The following is a 22,534-nucleotide window of genomic DNA, read 5'->3' as shown; positions in this document are numbered from 1 at the left end:
TCTCGTTGCCCCAGACCCCCACCCAGGCTTCAGGTATACCACAGCTGCTATCATATCCATTCTGGCCAAGGCCTGGTTGTATACATTCATCACTCTATTCCTCACACCCTCATTACCAAATCACCTGCCTCTTCTCACTGTTCCCTCTTTCACTTATTTTGCCTCACTGTCAACGATGCTTCTTTGAATATATATAACGTCTATCTAAGTCCACTTGGGGGTGACCCCACCACTTAATCTACCCATCACTCCTCCTCTATCTTCTACCTGGGCGATTTTAATGCCTCTCATCCATCATTGGTTGGTTTCCGTGCTTCTCCTGCTGGTCATCATCTCCATGACTTTGCCAGTAATCATCATCTGCATCCTTTCCCCACTCCTCATCCTAGTCATGTTGGGTGAGGTTATCTCGATCTCGTCCTAGGTGGCAACATGGTACAACATGCTGTCACTGTTGACATTGTCCTTACTCTTATCTCCAACCACAATGCCATCCTTGCCACATATTCAATTCCCATACTACACTCCCAGCACCGCCATGTCAGGAAAAAGATTAATATCCCTATTCTGCTGCAACCCATTTTCAAGGACATGCTAACCACCTGCTTTACCAGTCATTCGTCCACCACATCAACTGAACTTACACCTCCCTAATTACCGTAGTACAGACGTTCTATAATTATTATTTGCTGCAAGTCAACCATACGAAAACCTCTGCTCTCCATGCTTGCCAGTGGGTACAGGATCGCCGTTTACACGACAGTGAGGAGGAAATGCAGTGAGGAGCGGCTGTGTACCGCGCTGACCGCATCGCTGACAACCTCCACCCCTTATGTGCCGTGGGTGTTATGATAATGCTGGTAGCAATATCCTACAAACTACACATTACATAACTGGCAACAACACACCAGCCCCTCTCCTCCCTCCCTACTCCCTCGCAAGCCATAAAATTTGAATTAAAACCTTAATTTACAGTCGATTTGTGCAAAAGAATTGCAGGAATGTATGATGATGTTAAAGAATCAATAGACTATGTAAAGTTTCTTCTTAAAACTCGTTTGTACTGATAAGATATGTGATTTTTATGTACAGTAGAGTATAAGCTAATAATACTCGTCTCCCATCGCTCTGTGAAGCTCTCACCCAATGGCACATGCCAGCCACGAAACTTCTACACTTAAACAGCCGAATGCTGGGTACTGAACTGGGGTCAGAGAGAGTATATGTTATAGAGCAAAATATAATCAAAATGGATGATAGATCATTGGTGTAAGTTTTTGTCATACGCCATGTTACACCCTGTATGTGCACGTATATATCATATACATACAAGCCTGTATGCGTGTGTGTGTGTGTGTGTGTGTGTTGTCCACACACGCACACATCAGGTGTATATGCATGTATTGTCCTGGTGCTGGGATTTTGAATATAGAGGAAATATTATAATGCATATCATTTTTGTCTATGTATCTACCTGTGTATGTGACTATGTATATATATATATATATATAGATAGATAGATAGATAGATATAGTATATATATATATATATATATATATATATATATATATATATAGATAGATAGATAGATATAGTATAGATATATATATATATATATATATATATATATATATATATATATATATATATATATATATATATATATATATATATACACAGGGTGTTTCAGTAAACCCTACATTAAATTGGAGGAGTAACTCCTTGGGAAATTCTAAAACATAATGTGTCTATGGTAAAATGTCATATTATTCATAGTTTGGCTGTAACAATACTTTGAATAGGTTATTAATGAGGTAGAATGTTGAAGTGTAACCCCCATAGATTTTTACATCTTTAATCGCAATCTCTCTCTCTCTCTTCCATGTTTTTCTCTACGAAAGTAACATTGCACAGGAGGATGAGCTCTTTTGGTGATTCTAAATCGTAATGTTTCTATGGTAAATTATCAGAGTATGCATAATGCCTGATTTTAATGTTTTGCCACAAGAGGATGGAAGGTGATGTGAAACCACATCACAGCATGATACAGATACATGACACAGCTGCAATGTAATAATAACACAGACCGTAAACAATTAACTGAGAACAAGGCAGTTATGGTGGGGATTGGGAGCGGAAGGTGAGGTGTTGGGATAGCAGGGGGAGGGGGATGTAACCAGAGGTTAGGAGGGCTGACTGTTGTGCTCCCCACAACACTCATCTCTTTGCCTCTGCCCAGACAGGACACACACCTTTCTCTACAAGTACTAGGTATTATTACAGTACATGTATTTACTATTCATTGCCAAATCTGTGTATTCATGATTATTGCATAAGTGGCTGAATTTTGTGTTATGCTAGTTTGTTATAGTTTGAATATGTAATATGTAATTACATTACACCCGTATTCAATATTTGTATGGTCCACTAACTGCTGTCAATGCCTTCAGGTCTCAGTCGGGTGCTGTATTAGAAGACACATTATGGTGGACGTATACACAAATGAAGAATATGCTGATATGCACCTTATGTTAGGGGCAGCCGGTGGAAATGCTGCACAGGCTAGACGATTATACGGTGAACATTATCCAAACAGAAGGCTGCCCAATCCCCGCACATTCGTTGCTGTTGACCAAAGGTTAAGGGAAAGGGGATCTGTCCGTCGTATTGCAGCAGATATTGGAGGACATAACCAACGCAGGGGTCCCCGAGATGAGGCAATCTTGGACCTGGTACACGAAAATCCAGGCACTAGTACACGAGCCATTGGAGCTTTATTGAATTTACCACATTCACATGTATGGCGGTGCTTACATAATAACCATCTGTACCCTTATCATCACCAGAGGGTACAAGGACTGGAGGCTGATGATTATCCACGACGGATCGATTTCTGCCAATGGTATTTACGTCAGCATGCAGTTGATCCTCAATTTAGCAGTATTGTTCTTTTCACTGATGAAGCTACATTCACAAGGGATGGTATCTTCAATACACATAATTCACATACATGGGCAGACAGAAACCCTCACACAGTAGTGCAGAGATCACACCAGGTGCGCTTTTCGATAAATGTGTGGGCTGGCATCATATGTGACAACATTATCGGACATTATCTGTTACCAGAACGATTGACAGGCAACATTTACAGGCACTTCCTTGAAAACACACTACCTGTTCTACTTGAAGATCTGCCACTAGGAGTACGGCAACGCATGTGGTTCATGCATGATGGTGCACCTGGCCATTATGCACGTACGGCAAGGAATTATCTGAATACTGTTTACTCCAACAGATGGATAGGGCGTGGTGGCCTCATTCCTTGGCCAGCTCGCTCCCCAGATATGAACCCATTGGACTTCTACCTTTGGGGCCATTTAAAGACTTTGGTCTATGACACAGAAGTGCAAACAAGAGAGGAATTATGGGCACGTGTGCATAACAGTTGCGAGCAGATTAAACACACTCCAGGCATTTGTGAAAGAGTGAGACAGTCAATGTTAAGACGTGTACATGCCTGTTTAGATGCTCATGGAAGCCATTTTGAACATTTTCTGTAGTTGATTATTGACTGAGGAGACCATGAAAGAGATATGTGGGAATTGTCATTAAAAGAGTAAACAAAAATCTAATATGTAGGTTTCATATCAACTTTCACCTCATTAAAACATTATGTAATGTTTTGTAACATGCAAACTATACAAAAATCTGACTATTTACCATAGAAACATTACGATTTTGAATCACCAAAAGAGCTCATCCTTCTGTGCAATGTTACTTTTGTAGAGAAAAACATGGAAGAGAGAGAGAGATTGCGATTAAAGATGTAAAAATCTATGGAGGTTACACTTCAACATTCAACCCCATTAATTACCTATTCAAAGTATTGTTACAGCCAAACTATGAATAATATGACATTTTGCCATAGACACATTATGTTTTAGAATTTCCCAAGGAGTTACTCCTCCAATTTAATGTAGGGTTTACTGAAACACCCTGTATATATATATATATATATATATATATATATATATATATATATATATATATATATATATATATATATATATATATATATATATATATATATATATATATATATATATATATATATATATATATATATATATATATATATATATATATATATATATATATGATATGTATATATGAATATATCATATATATGTGCATGTTGCTTATGTATATGAATGCACGCCTGTACACATACCTATATCCATATACATGTGTACCTATCCTGTACATGCAGTATGTCTACGGCTACATGTGTGTAAATATATGCCTATATGTACTGTATAGATATATATGTATATGTATGTGTGGATATGTGACTCTCTGCATATGTATGTACATACTTGTGTATCTATGTACCACTTTACTCATCTCAAAACATGTTATGATAATTACTGTAACAACCTGGTACCATGTATGTGCCATTGTATGACTTTGTGCTGGTAATGATAATTACTTCTTTACCTTCTATGCCCATAGATACCGATTTTTTTTTTCCTCTGCTCTCATGCACCCTTCCCTGCCTCTCCTTCAGGGACAGTGTTCCCCAAAGTGTTGGAGTTTGTACTAAGTGGTAAATAAAGAAGCAAAAAAAAAAATAAATAAATAAAATAAATACACTAGTCTTAGTCCAGCCCTAGTGGCGCACAGACGTGTGTGCCCTCTACTCCAGGTATTAGTGTGGCATTCTTTTTTTTTAATGAGAGGAAGAAGGAACCAAAGGCCGCTGGCCAGCAGTTATTGTTCCTTCCAAGAGAAAAAGAAAATACAAGAGAGAGCCAAATTCAAGATGCGATCATTTCGAGATGCCTGGACACACTGCGTTTGGAAGACTGGAGATCATAGGAAGCAAGAAATACAGACAGAGGGAGACAGTTCCAGAGTTGACCTGTTGCATAAGTGAAGGACTGGGAGTAACGGTTAACTCTTGCATTAGAGAGTTGGACAGAAAAGGGATGAGAGTTTGCTGCTAAAAGGGTGCTACGCGCCCGTCGTAAAGGTGGAGGAATGCATGCAGACAGTTCAGAGGAGCAGTGACCACTGAGGTAGCGATAGAAAAGAGATAAAGGTGCAACAATGCGGTGAAGAGACAGAGGTTGAAGGGAATCAGTAAGAGGAGGACAGTTAATGAGACGAAAAGCCTTTGACTCCACCCTATTGAGAAGAGCTGTATGTGGGAAGCCTCCCCACACATGAGAGTTGTACTCCACACAGGGGCGGTAAAAACCCCTGTATAGAGTCAACAACTGTGCAGGGGTAAAGAAGGAACGGATTAGGCTTAGCACACCTAATCTCTTGGATGCAGATTTTACAAAAGATGTAATATGATCTTTCTAAGATAAGTCCCGAGTAAATGAAACCCCAAGCACGTTCAAGGATGATGCGGGATTAAGCTGAATATTATTACACGTTAGTGGGTATACTTGTGGAAGATTTTGTAAGGTTGATAGGTGCAAAAACTGAGTCTCTGATGCATGAAAAACAACAGGATTATTTTTGTCCCGGTCAGAAATATGAGCCAAGTCAGACATTAGGTGTCCCATAGTCTCATCCCTTGTTTGTTGAAGTAACTGCTGAGATGGACATTGCGGGAACCGAATGTAAAGGTGAAGGGTGGAGTCATCAGCGTATGTGTGGAAAGGGTTAGATGTACAGCTTAGAAGGTCACCGATAAATAAAAGGAAGACAGTTGGTGACAGGACAGAGCCCTGAGGAACACCATTGTTGATAGATCGAGGAGAAGAACGATGGCTGTCTACAACAGCGGCTATAGAACGGCCAGAAAGGAACCTAGAGATGAAGACACGGATAGAAGGAGAGAAACCGTAAGAGGGCAGTTTGGAAATTAAAGATTTATGCCAGACTCGATCGAAAGCCTTTGAGATGTCAATTGCAATGGCAAAGCTATCGCCAAAGACCCGAAAGGAGGATAACCAAGTGTCTGGATGGTAGGTGAGAAAATCTCCAGTGGAGCATCCTTGACGGAACCCATACTGACGATCAGAAAGAAGGTTGTGATAGAAAAGATGCTTTAAAATTTATCTATTAAGAACTGACTCGAAAACTTTTGAGATACAGGATGTTAAGGCAATTGGACGATAGAGGGCTTGGAATGGTCACTCTTCTTTGGGACTGGCTGAATGAGAGCAAACTTCCAGCAAGAAGGAAAGTTACAAGTTGACAGACAAAGGCAAAAGAGTTTGCCTAGGCAGGGTGTAAGCACAGAAGCACAGTTCTTGAGAACAACAGGAGGGACTCCATCAGGCCATTATTCCTTATGAGTATTGAGGCCTGTGATGGCAGAAAATACATCAGCTGAAGAAATTTTAATATCAGGCATGAGGAAGTCAGAGGGGGGAAGTGATGGAGGAACAGCACCGGAAACATCTAAGGTGGAATTGGAGGAGAGAGTCTTAGTGAAGAGATCTGCTTTATCAGTAGAAGAAATAGCTACAGAGCCATCACAGTAGAAAAGAGCCGGGAAGGATGATGAGGTAAAATTGTTTAAAAAGTTTTTGGCAAGGTGCCAGAAGGAGCGGAAAGAATTCGAGTTGGAGAGTTGAGAGCATTTAGTAAGGATGAAATTATTTTTAGCAGAACGAAGAACAGATTTAGCACGATTCCAGGCAGAAACGTATAAAAAATGTGATTCAGGGGTGGGTTGGCCCCGGCACCTTTTATAGACCCTCTCCTTGTTGCGGACAGCATTAAAACAAGCGTGATTAAACCAAGGCTTTCTTGCATTAGTCAAAGGAATTGAGAAAGGAATGTATGCTTCCATGCCTGAAAGAATAACCTACGTAATGCGTAAGGCACACTCAGATGGCTCCCGGCCATGGAATCAATAATCAGTCCAGGAAAAATAAAAGAAGTACTGCCTGAGGGCCTCCCAATCCGCAGCTCCAAAGTGCCACAGATAAAGTTTCTTTGGAGGGTCCACAGGCCATACCGGAGCAATAGGACTGGTTAAGGTAATAAGGTTGTGATAGGGGGAGCCCAATGGAGAGAAACGATTAACAGTTTAAGCAGAAGGATTAGTTGTAAGGAAGAGGTCAAGTATGTTTGAGCTCTCTCCAAGGCAGTCAGGGATACGGGTAGGGTGCTGTTCAAGCTGCTCTAGGTCATTAAGGATAGAAAAGGTGTAGGCTTGTTCAACAGGTGGATCAGAGAAAGGAGAGGAGAGCCAAAGGCGGTGATGAACATTGAAATCTCCTAGAATGGAGATTTCAGAGAAAGGAGAAATGGATAGGTTGTGTTCCATCGTAGAAGTAAGATAGTAAAAGAATTTTTGAGAGTCAGTAGAATTAGGAGAGAAGTAAACAGCGCAGATATATTTAGTCAGAGAATGAGAGGAAAGCCGAAGCCAAAGTGTAGACAAATCAGAAGAATCGAGTTCAGGAACATGAGAGCAAGATAAGTCGTTGCATATATATATACACAACAGCCACCTTTGGCTTTGAAATGAGTATAGGGAAAGTAGGAGGATACAGAAAAGAGTCTGCTGTCAGTTGACTCAGACAGCTGAGTCTCAGTTAGGAAAAGAAGGTGAGGTTTAGAGAAGGAGAGGTGGTGCTCAACAGAGCAAAAGTTAGAGGAAAGGCCGTGAATGTTGCAGAAATGAAGAAGAAGAGAGTCAGACAATGGTTCCAGGCATCTTGAGTCGTCACCGGGACAGAGGCAGAAGGTGGGGGAATTTATGGTCCCCCTCCTTAGGGGACTTCAAGGCCACTTGTTGCACTGCCATGATTTTTTTTTTTTTTTTTTTGGAAAAGGAAGTGGGTGTGATCTGTGCATGTAGTTTGGTGTTGATAGTTGGAGAAACTTGTACTGGAGAGCATGCTGGCCTACTCTCTGTGTTACTGAGACACTGAAAAAGTTCAGCAAAGGGGGTTGGTCGAGACCTAGTCCCGAGGGCTGATGAAATGGGAGCTCCAGCTCTCCCTGTCATCAGCTTTCCATCCACCTCAGGAGTACTGCCCTGCTCGACTGGTGCTACAGTCTACTCCTCTGCCCGCTGTGCAGTGTTAGTAACACTGATACCCAGCAAGGTCTGGGTTATGGGGAGGGGGAAGGGCAAAGCATTACTGAAGCAGTGTGCCAGTCCCCCAAGGACCACAACGCAAACTATTACTACACTCAGTGCTGAAGTACTGCCCCCCTGAGTATTGTATGCCATCTGACACACTCCCCTCCAGACACTGATGACCCACACACTTCATTCCCAGCTGCTGGTGATCTTGCTGTATCCAATGAACCTAATACTGCAACAATTAAATGGATCGATGGTGCTCGTGGTGATGATGATGATGATAGTGGCTCACATTTCCCAGCAAGGGAGCATGCTGAACTGGCAGTCGCCGACCCCAACACCCTGGTGCCAAGTGCCAACCACCCAGAACGACCCCCCGCCATAAATTCACTCCTCTCCAGCCCCGATGACCCTGCCTCTACCCTCATCACCAGCACCCCTTCTGTAGCCGAATACCCCCCTCCCCGACCCTGGGTCTTTCCTGTCATGTCATGAGACTAATATGTGCGCCAGGCATTCCCATCCACATGCACATCTGCTGTTCCTTGTGCCTGGTTCCAGCATGCATCCGCCCACCACTTCATTACTTGACACCCTGAAGCTGTTCACCTTACGTTTCCTGCTTCTCCTGACATTTACAGAGACAGGATTTATCCCAATCTCATTCAAATCCTGACAACTGAGGGGCTTTATGGCATCAATTTTGTACTTCATGGTGCTCATCTTCGCCCAAAAAACCTACCAGAGTACCTAGTCAAATGCCCGGTAGCTGACTGATTTGTAACAGTCATTTGCAACATAGCATGTGTCAAGCATGCATGTCACCTGTACAACTCTTTGGGTGAAACCATTAACCATGCTGTTGTTGTATGGGAGGGAGAGGACTCCCCCCCTCCTTACTTCCACAATGATCTCCTTCCCCCTTGTACCTTCATAGAGGCCACGCCATCGCAGCCCTTGTATTATCACTGTTATGAGTCTGGCCGTATCTCACACTACTGTCGGTCTGCAGAATGGTGTAGTCTGTGCAATGGCCCCCATTCAACCACGACCTTCCATGTAAGGCAGTATGCCACTGTTCACTCTCTCCGTCCCCATGCACCCGACCCCACTCACCTGAGATCCCGGAACTGCCCCTACCACCCACATCGCAAGCCCCCACTGACCCCATGGCTGACCACACTTGTCTCCTACATTCACTGCAGTTTCAGTTCCCCTGGTGAGTGTTTTACTGCTTGGCACCTGGACTACCCAAGTTTTCACAGAGCTCGCTCTGCTCCTGTCCCTGCCACCACAGCTACCTCTGCTCCAAATCATCGGTCGATACACCCTCGCTCTGCTGGTTCTACATCATGTCCCCTCCTTCCTCCCCCTCAACCCCTGCCCCTCCCCATGCCCCACAACAAGATGCTCCCCCCTCCCCCCTTCACCCCCTGCCTCACCCATCAGACCATCAACTGTGACTCCCGCAAGACCAGTACGAGGATTTACACAGTCTTGTTTTGTATGTACTCTCTCAACTTATTATTCCTCCTCTGCCTACCTCACAGCTTCATCACACCATCTCCCATGTAACTCACACCCCTGCTGTTATCCCTGCTCCTTCACCCTCTCCTGTCTCACCACCACCCAGCCTTGTCCTTCCATCTGTGTCCCAGCCTCACCCTTTCACACAAGCATCATCTGTTCTGTACTGTTTCACCTACTCCTTTCCCCCATACATCCTTGCCTCTCTGCTATTCCCTCCCCTTCCACACCCTCCCCCTACTTCCCTCTCTCACGGGAACTGCACATATGGGACCTCCCATCTCTACTACCTCCCCACCCACCCTTCTCTTCCTTTCTCCCCACATCCCCAACCATCCATTCCTCAATCCTTTCATGACAATTCTCGGTCTCCCCCCTTGTCCTAATGGCTCACAGACCTGACACTACAAAATGTTATCTTGGAACATATGGAGCATCCACTGTCTCCTGGCTAACCTTTCTCATTATGCATCATCTCATAACCCCGCTGTTATATGCCTTTAGAAGGCTTTCCCTCACTCTCGTCAACCCAGACCCCCATCCAGTCTTCAGAGATACCACTGCAATCATATCCATTCTGGCCAAGGCCTGGTTGCATTCATTCGTGACTCTATTCCTCACACCCACATTGCCAAATCAACTGGCTCTCACTCCTTCCTCTTTCACTTATTTCGCCTCACTGTTAATGATGCTTCTTTGTATATATGTAACGTCTATCTCAGGTCAACTGGGGGTGATCCCAACACTTTATCTACCCACTGCTCCTCACCCATCTTTTACCTGGGCGATTTTCATACCTCTCATCCGTCATTTGGTGGTTCTTGTGTTTCTCCTGCTGGCCCTCGTCTCCATGACTTTGCCAGCAACCATCATCTGCATCCTTTCCCCACTCCTCATCTCACTCATGCTGGGGGAGGCTATCTCGATATCGTTCTAGGTGGCAACGTGGTACATCATGCTATCACCGCTGACATTGTCCCTACTCTTATCTCTGACCACAATGCCATCCTTGCCACATATTCCATTCCCATCCTACACTCTCAGCACTGCCAAGTCAGGAAAAAGATTAATATCCCTATTTAGCTGCAACCCACTTTCAAGGACATGCCAACCGCCTGGTTTGCCAGTCATTCATTCACCACATCAACTGATCTTTTCACCTCCCTAATTACCAGAGTACAGACCGTCTATGATCATTATGTGCTGCAAGTGAACCACACGAAAACCTCTGCCTGCCAGGATGGGGAGTGGGTATGGGACTGCCGTCTATATGACAGTGAGGAGGACGTGTGGCGAGTGGCAACTGTGTACCGCAATGACTGAACTGCTGACAACCTTCACTCCTATCTCACTGCAGGCAGGTCCTCCTGTGACTTCAAACACAGTGTTCACCAGGAGTATTGGCATGACTTTCTCCAGCATATTAACACACACACTCCTCAGTCGAAGGCTTGGTGGCTAGTTAACAGAGTTGTTCAATCACGTGAGTCTCCCTCCCCTCCTCTCCACCACAATCCTGTGGAATATGCCAACAATCTGGTAAACAAATGGTCCACCCAATCTCAACTAACATCCCTGCCTCCCGCCATTAAGGCTCGCCTCTTGGCTGCCAGTGGAAACAGGCTAGCACACATTGCAGAGGCTCACTCCACGCTCCCTCCCCTTGATGGTCACACCCATCACCAGTGATGAGTTGTGCCCTGCACTATTGCAAGACACGGCAACTTCCCTGGTGATGATGGGATCACCTATGCGACACTGAGACTCATTGCTCAAGTCCATGGCAATCCCTTACTTATAATGTTCACCCTGAGTCTTACTGAAGGCAGTCTCTGCAGATTGGACCCATAGCACCATCATCCCCATCTCTAAGCTTTTTTCCTCTGATTCCTGTCCCATTTCCTTAACTTCCTGCATCTACAAAGTCCTCGAGAGCATTCTTTTAACAAGGCTCTGAGATCTTCTTCAGGACCAACTCTTTCCCCATCTCTTTGGTGTCCTCCCAGGCCAAAGCACACAACATTGCCTTGGAGAACGGAAGCAATCGCGCGAAGAGGAAATTCTGCCTGACGTCGCCAGAAACTATGTCTCGTTTTTTTTTCTGTGGGCTAAGGGGGTCTTAGTTAAATTTCAGTGTTATTTTTCTGATCGATAATTACGATATTGGTTAAGCAAATAGAGTTAAAAAATGTAAATCACTCTTACTTATGCTATTTGACCCAAAATATCGCCGATAAAATAATATAATTGTACATTCTTCCCTAAGAAGATTAGTACAATATTTGCCCAAAAGACAGTTTTTGAACCATAAAAAGTAAAGAAGGGGTATGAATATTGACATTGGTATATAATCTGATTTGTACAAAAAATGGTACATATTGTCTATCCATAGTTTAACCCGTACAATCCCGCCGTCGGCATGGTGCTGACGATACAAAATGTCTTGAGTAATCCCAGTGATGTGATGGTGCCGACAGCATAATTCAAGCACTGTAGCGCGTCTCTGACTGCTTCAGTCTAACTCATTTTTTGCTAAGGAGTAGCTTAATGTATTAGCAACATTGTGCACAAGCACTTGTAGCACTAAGTTTGGTTCTGCATGGCTGGGTAAGATCAGTGTGCCACTGTCCGTCACAGCGTTAGAATGTCGTGGAAGTCACGCCATTTTTCCACCCCACTGGGCTGGAGGAGGTGGTTGACACTGTCACATGAACCCTCTGTCCCTTCATTTAGTGATTCTATAGAAGAGGAAGACCTGGACGACTCTTCTGGGGAGGAATATGAGCCAGTGGAGAAGGATACTGAGAATGGGGATTCCACCATTCTCCTCCCCCCGTTCTCTCTCATCCCGCCCAGCTGGGTGGGAAAACATAGCTCACGGCTTGGGAAACTGGGCTAGAAACACGATGGATGGCCATCCCGCACTTATTTCTCCTATAAGGAGTATTTTTTTTTGCTTTTCCTTGATTTATATGTCCTTTTTTATTTTAATATGCAATAAAAATTTTGTCCGTTTTTGGTCTGGAATTGGGTGGGTATAAAATTGCAAAAATGCCTGGGATGGTATACGGGTTAATATTTATTAGACTCTAAAATGTTAGGGCGTATCGAAGCCTAGCACTGCCAGACATAAGAAGCAAGCATGGTGATGGAGTTGATCAGCCAGTGAAGACAGACAGCTGTTTTGGTTCCCTCGGGAAACTTGTTTTACCGGAGGCAACATGTAAATATCTACATGCTTTCATGAAATGAATTAAGTTATATTCTTACTCACAGGGAGTATAAATTATAACTAACTTCTGTTATTGGATAAAGATATACATATATATATTTCTATGCATGCATACACCAGGCTGAAACCACTGTGGAATATTTTTTTTTAATGATTACTTTTATTCATGCTGCATTGACACAATACTGTTTTAAAGAGAATAAATAGAATATTTATGTATTTTTACAATAAGTAAGATGCATGAAAAAGGACATTAAATTATTGCCCAACATGTGATATTTTATCTGTCTGAAAAATTAAAATATTGGTGACATCTGGGATTTCTCCAGGAGTGCGAACACCCCTATTACCCACTCACCTCACATCCTTCTCCTGTACAGCCTTCATTGACCTCAGAGCTGCACTCGATGTTGCAAACCGTGACATCATCCTTGAACTTACCCACCTGGATGTCTCTGGCCACCTGTTCTGCTGGCTGGAAAGCTATCTGTCCCACTGTCACTCCTGAGTTCTGCTTTATAGGGCAGTTAGTGATTACCGACCCTCCAATCTTGGCATGCCTCAGGGTGGGGTGCTTAGCCTCTTTCTCTTCAATCTTCTCGTGCATAGACTCCTCTGTCTTTTAGGTCCTATCCCTGACTCCTCTCTGATCCTAACCTATGCTGATAATATCTGCATCCACTCCCCTTCTCCCATCACTCTTCAATGTCTCCAAGTTAAATTCTGCCAGGCTGCATCTTCTTGTGGGTTGATTATCAACACTGCCAAAACAAAATTGTTAACACTATCCCTCACTCATAGGTTTGCTTGCACAAAAATAATCCTTCTTGGCTCTCATCTTGAGGTAGTACAGGATTATACCTATCTTGGAATCCTCTCTCTCTTCTCTCTTTAACCCCTCCCAGTATGTCTCTGCTATCTGCGCCCACCTCCACTGCAGACTTAAACTCTTTTGCATGCTCACTTGTGACTTGCATGGGATTAAGATCCCTATCGCTTGATGATTTTACCTGTTATGTATTTGCTCCCTTCTTAACCCCTTAACCGCGGGGCGTCACTTTCGTGACACTTGGGAGCAAGGGATCATATTGCTGGGCATCACTTTTGTGATTCTGTGTTATTTTGACCCAGGCTTTCAAGTGGTGGCTTGTATCATCTATCAGTACTGCCAATGTCCAACACTAGTCAGCACTCCTAATCTCATCTGTATTCCCATCCATTGTTGACAATTTAGCCATTTCTCCCCGTTCTTGACTCCCCTCCCTACCTCCCCTCCATTACCCTTTCCTCTTGCCTGCCCGGCCGTGCTATGCTAAGTAAATCTTCCCTGGAATTTTCCACTGATTTCATCCATTGAAATATGCCTTATGCCCTATTCTTATACCAAATAATATATACAATAAAGAAATAAGGTAAGTGAGAGTGCCATACACCTGGAATTGGCTAATTATCACCTGACGACACCTCACATGCACTCGTTTGCTAATTTTTGCTGTTTATTTCCCCTTGAAATATGCCGTATAATCTATTTTCGTAATAAAAATATATATAAGAAAGAAACGGAGAAGCCTAAGTGATATTTACATTCACCTGGAACTACCTAATTATTGCAGGCCACCACACCATATTCTACGCTAAGTAAATCTTCCCTGGAATTTTCCACTGATTTCATCCATTGAAATAAGCCCTATGCCCTATTCTTATACCAAATAATATATACAAAAAAGAAATAAGGTAAGTGATAGTGCCATACACCTGGAAATGGCTAATTATCACCTGACAAGACCTCATGTGCACTCGTTCGCTAATTTTCGCTGTTTATTCCCCCTTTAAATATGCCATATAATCTATTCTCATAATAAAAATATATATAAGGAGGGAAGGAAGAAGCCTAAGTGATATTTACATTCACCTGGAACTACCTAATTTATTATGTATTGTCTAGATTTCCTGCCAATCATTTCATAGCTATCTATTAGCAACTGTCACAGGGCTGACGTTGGCAGTATTGGACTCTCCCTAGGCAGGCCATCAGGTCCAGTATCAGTTTACTGTCGTCTTTCAAGGTGAAAGTACGTCGGAGTAGCGCCTGCTAAATTCTGCCACTTTTTAACCCCATGCAAAGGGCCCTGTGACCTCTACCCCCTACTAAACCACGTGTGGAAAGAGGTAAAGGGCTGACAAATGATAGAGAGTGACTACAATCTTTCTGTTGAGTAAAACAGTGCAATAATAATAAATAATGTGTAAACAGCAAGTGAAAGCAATGAATGTAAATATAAGTGAACAGTGGAAAATAGTTTTATAAGTTACTGCAAGTGACAGTGCCTAACACAGTGTAAATAAAATAGAAATGTAAATAATGTAAATAAAATAGAGAACGTAAATAGAGATGTAAATGAGTAGTATTATAAGAATACGAGTATATGTACTAAGAGTAATGAAAGTGAAAGTTTCACTCTAGCATGTATGAATACTATGAGTTATAAAAGTGAAGGTGAAAGTGACATTCACTCTCAACGCTAGTATACAGGACGAGAAAGTGAATGCTATGTATTTTACTGAAAGAGAAATTGAATATCTACAGTGACAATAAACTACTATTACTGAAGGAAACTTATGGATAAACACTGTGGATATATACAGGGTGTTTCAGTAAACCCTACATTAAATTGGAGGAGTAACTCCTTGGGAAATTCTAAAACATAATGTGTCTATGGCAAAATGTCATATTATTCATAGTTTGGCTGTAACAATACTTTGAATAGGTAATTAATGAGGTTGAATGTTGAAGTGTAACCTCAATAGATTTTTACATCTTTAATCGCAATCTCTCTCTCTCTCTTCCATGTTTTTCTCTACAAAAGTAACATTGCACAGAAGGATGAGCTCTTTTGGTGATTCAAAATCGTAATGTTTCTATGGTAAATAGTCAGATTTTTGTATAGTTTGCATGTTACAAAACATTACATAATGTTTTAATGAGGTGAAAGTTGATATGAAACCTACATATTAGATTTTTGTTTACTCTTTTAATGACAATTCCCACATATCTCTTTCATGGTCTCCTCAGTCAATAATCAACTACAGAAAATGTTCAAAATGGCTTCCATGAGCATCTAAACATGCATGTACACGTCTTAACATTGACTGTCTCACTCTTTCACAAATGCCTGGAGTGTGTTTAATCTGCTCGCAACTGTTATGCACACGTGCCCATAATTCCTCTCTTGTTTGCACTTCTGTGTCATAGACCAAAGTCTTTAAATGGCCCCAAAGGTAGAAGTCCAATGGGTTCATATCTGGGGAGCGAGCTGGCCAAGGAATGAGGCCACCACGCCCTATCCATCTGTTGGAGTAAACAGTATTCAGATAATTCCTTGCCGTACGTGCATAATGGCCAGGTGCACCATCATGCATGAACCACATGCGTTGCCGTACTCCTAGTGGCAGATCTTCAAGTAGAACAGGTAGTGTGTTTTCAAGGAAGTGCCTGTAAATGTTGCCTGTCAATCGTTCTGGTAACAGATAATGTCCGATAATGTTGTCACATATGATGCCAGCCCACACATTTATCGAAAAGCGCACCTGGTGTGATCTCTGCACTACTGTGTGAGGGTTTCTGTCTGCCCATGTATGTGAATTATGTGTATTGAAGATACCATCCCTTGTGAATGTAGCTTCATCAGTGAAAAGAACAATACTGCTAAATTGAGGATCAACTGCATGCTGACGTAAATACCATTGGCAGAAATCGATCCGTCGTGGATAATCATCAGCCTCCAGTCCTTGTACCCTCTGGTGATGATAAGGGTACAGATGGTTATTATGTAAGCACCGCCATACATGTGAATGTGGTAAATTCAATAAAGCTCCAATGGCTCGTGTACTAGTGCCTGGATTTTCGTGTACTAGGTCCAAGATTGCCTCATCTCGGGGACCCCTGCGTTGGTTATGTCCTCCAATATCTGCTGCAATACGACGGACAGATCCCCTTTCCCTTAACCTTTGGTCAACAGCAACGAATGTGCGGGGATTGGGCAGCCTTCTGTTTGGATAATGTTCACCGTATAATCGTCTAGCCTGTGCAGCATTTCCACCGGCTGCCCCTAACATAAGGTGCATATCAGCATATTCTTCATTTGTGTATACGTCCACCATAATGTGTCTTCTAATACAGCACCCGACTGAGACCTGAAGGCATTGACAGCAGTTAGTGGACCATACAAATATTGAATACGGGTGTAATGTAATTACATATTACATATTCAAACTATAACAAACTAGCATAACACAAAATTCAGCCACTTATGCAATAATCATGAATACACAGATTTGGCAATGAATAGTAAATACATGTACTGTAATAATACCTAGTACTTGTAGAGAAAGGTGTGTGTCCTGTCTGGGCAGAGGCAAAGAGATGAGTGTTGTGGGGAGCACAACAGTCAGCCCTCCTAACCTCTGGTTACATCCCCCTCCCCCTGCTATCCCAACACCTCACCTTCCGCTCCCAATCCCCACCATAACTGCCTTGTTCTCAGTTAATTGTTTACGGTCTGTGTTATTATTACATTGCAGCTGTGTCATGTATCTGTATCATGCTGTGATGTGGTTTCACATCACCTTCCATCCTCTTGTGGCAAAACATTAAAATCAGGCATTATGCATAGTCTGATAATTTACCATAGAAACATTACGATTTAGAATCACCAAAAGAGCTCATCCTCCTGTGCAATGTTACTTTCGTAGAGAAAAACATGGAAGAGAGAGAGAGAGATTGCGATTAAAGATGTAAAAATCTATGGGGGTTACACTTCAACATTCTACCTCATTAATAACCTATTCAAAGTATTGTTACAGCCAAACTATGAATAATATGACATTTTGCCATAGACACATTATGTTTTAGAATTTCCCAAGGAGTTATTCCTCCAATTTAATGTAGGGTTTGCTGAAACACCCTGTATAAATGTTATATAGTAATAGAAATGTAAAATGTGAGGGGTTTTATGAATAATAAATGACAAAACACCAGCGGCGAACGATCGCAAATGGGAAGGTCATATACACGCTCATAATTTTCATTGCTTTCACAGTGTTTTTTTTTTTTGGAGTATGGATTCCAAACTATTTGAGAATCATAGAATAGTGTTTCTAGTGATAATATCAGGCTGTGGTAATCATATTACGGGTTGTTGGGAAGTGTAAAGTGGAGACTTCGTTACCCAACTTCAGAGGTCTCCACAAGTCCTACAGTACTCAACGAAGGCTCAACAAACACCCCAGGAGAAAGCTGAAGGTATGTGCCATATGCATATGTGATTTTAATATTCTAGGACTAATAACTGATTTTTGGCAAATATTTTTAGAGAGTCTGTCGGAGCGCGAATATGCCCGCGGGAGCCGCAAGTCAAAGCAAAACAAGCCCGCGGTTAAGGGGTTAATTATAATGCTATACCTCTCTCTCTTGTCCTCCCAGAACAGCTCTGACCACTTGAATAGGTAAAAAATTGGGTGATGCATCTCATTCTTCACTGCCCCTGGTCTGCTAGATTAGTCAACATGATCCCTGAACTGAATCTGTGTCCCATCACCGATCGCATTCATATACTTGGAGTCTGCTTTGCCACACAGTGTCTGACCACATTTCCGTCTCCTGCTCCATACTTTTCCTCCCGACTGGTTGACATTCTCTCAGGTTCCACTCACCTTGACTGGATCACGTGCCAGGCCTGGCATCCTGGCTAAACTAATTCATCTGGCACTCTACTGTCCTCTCAAGCTCTCTGGCCGAGATCCCACCAGTATCCGTGCTGATCTTGGCAGTCCCATCCCTACTGACCTTGTGCCCCCTACCTGGACTTATCAACTTCTGCTGTGCACTGCACACCTTCCACTACTGGTTCTGACCGTTTACCAATTCCTTCACAGCTCTCAATCACTGAAACCCTTAACTCCGTAGCCCACACCTAACCTTCCCATCCTGTTCACTTCTACATCAATGGTTCTGTCCTTGCTGATGGTTGGGCAGGAGCTGCTTGCATTGCCTTTACTGATTCTCCTTCCCCTGTCTTCTCCACCTCCCACTGCCTTCTCAACTGGGCCAGCAGTACCCAGTGTGAAATATCTGCTACATGCTCTGCCTTTGACTTCTGTCTCTCTCGAGACCTATCAGGTCTCATCATCAACTATTCCCAAGATGCTCTTGTGCTAATTCACCCCCCCTACTCCCCTCCCCTCTTTTCGCCTCTCTCTATTCCCATCCCTAAAAGGCTCATGCTCTTGGTCTCAAGGTTTCTTTTATTTGGATCCCAGCCCATGTTGGTCACATCCATAATGACCAGACAGATCGCCTGGCCCGAGCTGCCTGTAGCTCCCCTGTCTCCACATTTTTTTTTTTTTTTTTTATGCAAGGAAGATGGAACCAAAGGTCAGAAGCCCGCAAATTGTTCTTTCCAAGAAAAAAAAAAAAAAACAATATAAAAGAGATTCAAATTCAAGATCCGTTCATTTTGAGATGCCTGGACACACTGCATTTGAAAGACTGGAGATCATGGGATGTAGGAAATACAGAGGGAGACAGTTCCAGAGTTGACCTGTTGCATAAATGAAGGACCGGGAGTAATGGTTAACTCTTGCATTAGAGAGTTGGACAGAAAAGAGATGAGAGTTTGTTGCTAATCGAGTGCTACACAACCATCATAGAGGTGGAGGAATGCAAGTAGACAGTTCAGAGGAGCAGTGACCATTGAAGTAGCAACAGAAAAAGATAAAGATGCAACAGTGTGGAGAAGAGAGTATTTGAAGGGAGCCAGTAAGAGCAAGAGAGTTGATGAGGAAAAAAGCATTTGACTCCACTCTATTGAGAATTGCTGTATGTGGGGAGACTCCCCACACATGAGAATTGTAATCTACACAGGGGCAAATAAAACCCTTGTATAAAGTCAATAACTGTGCAGAGGTAAAGAAGGTATGGAGTCAGCTTAGCACACCTAATCTCTTGGAAGCAAATTTTACAAGATATGTAATATGTTCATTCCAAAGTAAATCCCGAGAGAATGAAACATTAATTATGTTTAAGGATGATGCAGAATTGAGCTTAATATTGTCTGGAGAATGCTTCTCGAGAAGCAAGGGAGGACTTACTCCTGTGTACTGATACTGAACGTCCCACTAGTGTTACCATCCAGCATTATGACACCTACGATGGCATGAGACACACCTAAGGCACAAATCTAACCCTCATCCACCACTGTGAAGTGGCCATTGCCCACATTCCCCTGGGGTATCGCTCCCCAGGGGAAATCGCTGGCTAACCGGCCATCAACAGGCCATGTAAATTCTGTCACAATCCCATGGATGAAGCATTATCCCATCATATCGTTAACTTCCCAAGTATTGTCCCCTTCAGACCCTGGACTCTCGTTTTCTGCTTTGTGTACCTACTTCATTACACATCTTCATATACTCAAAGACATTCTCATCCTTCACCCCGACTTCCTCGCACTGTACTGCCCTGGTGCTGGGACAAATGGCGGGACATTTTAGTATATATATATATATATATATATATATATATATATATATATATATATATATATATATATATTTTGCAAGGTGCCTTAATCCCATATGGGGTGGCCATAAACAAATCGCCTCCACGTCGCCCTGTCCCTCGCCATTTCACTGCCCTGTTCCCAACTCACACCCTCTTCTCTCAGATACCTCTCCACTCCATCCCTCCATCTCATCCTTGGCCTCCCCCTCCCTCTCTCCCCCTCTACATCACTCACATACACTCTTCTCATCAGTCTCTCACTCTCCATTCTCTCCACATGGCCAAACCACCTCAGTGTGTTTCTCCTTACGCTTCCTATCACATGGTAGGAGTAGACTGTAAAACCAGTCGAGCAGGGCAGTACTCCCGGGGTAGTTGCCGTGTCTTGCAATAGTGCAAGGCACAACTCATCACTGGTGATGGGGTGACCATCAAGGGGAGGGAGCGTGGAGTGAGCCTCTGCAATGTGTGCTAGCCTGTTTCCACTGGCGGCCAAGAGGCGAGCCTTAATGGGGGGAGGCAGTTGAGATTGGATGAACCATTTGTTAACCAGATTGTTGGCATATTCCACAGGATTGTGGTGGAGAGGAGGGGAGGGAGACTCACGTGACTGAACAACTCTGTTAACTAGCCACCAAGCCTTCGACTGAGGAGTGTGTGTGTTAACCCGCGCCGTCCCGGTGACATGAATTAACGTCCGCACATGATGTGCACTCATGTCCCGGCGACGTGAATTAACGTCCGCACATGATGTGCACTCATGTCCCGGCGACGTGAATTAACGTCCGCACATGATGTGCACTCATGTCCCGGCGACGTGAATTAACTTCCGCACATGATGTGCACTCATGTCCCGGCGACGTGAATTAACGCGGCAACATTGCAAGTTGCATAATTTTCACATTTTTCAAAATTCGTGCCTGATTTTTGTTTCACCCGCCTACGCAAGCCTCACCTACTCGCCGCCAGGCGGATAATCCCCTAGACCCAGATTAACCCCACCTGACCCTGTGATCCTCCACTTACCTGTCAGCAGTCACCCAGGTCAGACATGGCACGTCGTGGGCTGTCAGACGAGGTGATACAAGTCGCCCTGGATACCTTTACAGGGGATAGTGATTCCCCACTGGACGACGACACCCTCGATGTCGATTACATGCAGCCTGAGGAGGTTACCACCAGCAGTGATGAGAAGGTCCCTTCCCCAAGGAAGGTCAAATATATAACATATAGGAGGGCACGGGACGGCCAGCCTGCACCACGTGCTGTATCTAGGCAGCAACACATACCATCAGATGAGGATGAGGACGAGGAAGCTGTACATGGTGGCGTATTTTCCTGGCTGGGGAAGGAAAAGATATCGCCACGTGGGACTGGGACAGACGTCACATCGCGACTGTTCCACAGGTATGTTCCTTCTATGTGTTCTGTGGCAGGAAGTAGTGGTGTGGGGAGGGTTAGGGCAGCAGAAAGTGAAAGTGTTGGGGCGGGAGAGCGCAGACAGATTCGTGAAAGCGAGAGTGGTGTGGGGGAGGCAACACTCTCTCTCTCTCTCTCTCTCTCTCTCTCTGTATATATATATATATATATATATATATATATATATATATATTAGGATAAGACTTACTGTAAATCGTGTACTACTGTGAAAGCAAATGTCTAACATGGAAAAGGCCAGAATGTAATGTGAGAAGTACTATAAAGGGGGAGAAAATCAATTCAGAGGTGAAAAAATAATGACATGACATGATTTACCTACGTAAATTAGCGCTACTTCTATGCTAATTCTTTTCATAAAGCATGTATATCTGTAAAAGCAATTGTCTAACATGTAAATGGGTTATATGTTATAAGTAATCACAAAGGTGAAAAAATAGAATCTGAGTTGAAAAAAGCATGAACGGTATAGTTACTGTAAAGTTAGCATGTAAGTTGAAAAATAGTCTAAGTTGAAAGTCATAGAACATACAGTCAGTAATTCTGTTCACGGTGTAAGAGGAGTGGGAAATTCCCCAAGGGCTCTAAATTTAGCCACCAATTATGGGATAAGCTGTCTCCCAGTGTACCACCATCCCACCTCACTCTCTCTCTCTCTTTCTCTCTCTTTCTCTCTCTGTATATATATTAGGATAAGGCTTACTGTAAATCGTGT

General features: G+C 43.1%; 1 protein-coding gene across 1 annotated transcript in view; it reads right to left on the bottom strand.

The window, feature by feature from the left end:
* LOC145397001 (putative glutamate receptor) overlaps positions 1 to 22,534 on the bottom strand; it is a 272,738-nt gene that overhangs the window by 203,748 nt on the left and 46,456 nt on the right. The window lies entirely within an intron of this gene.

Source organism: Coenobita brevimanus, chromosome 40, assembly GCF_032717465.1.
Source record: "Coenobita brevimanus isolate Jiangsu-jjx chromosome 40, ASM3271746v2, whole genome shotgun sequence".
NCBI lineage: Eukaryota > Metazoa > Arthropoda > Malacostraca > Decapoda > Coenobitidae > Coenobita > Coenobita brevimanus.
The sequence above is the reverse complement of the archived record's forward strand: the minus strand, read 5'-3'. Positions and strand labels throughout refer to the sequence as shown.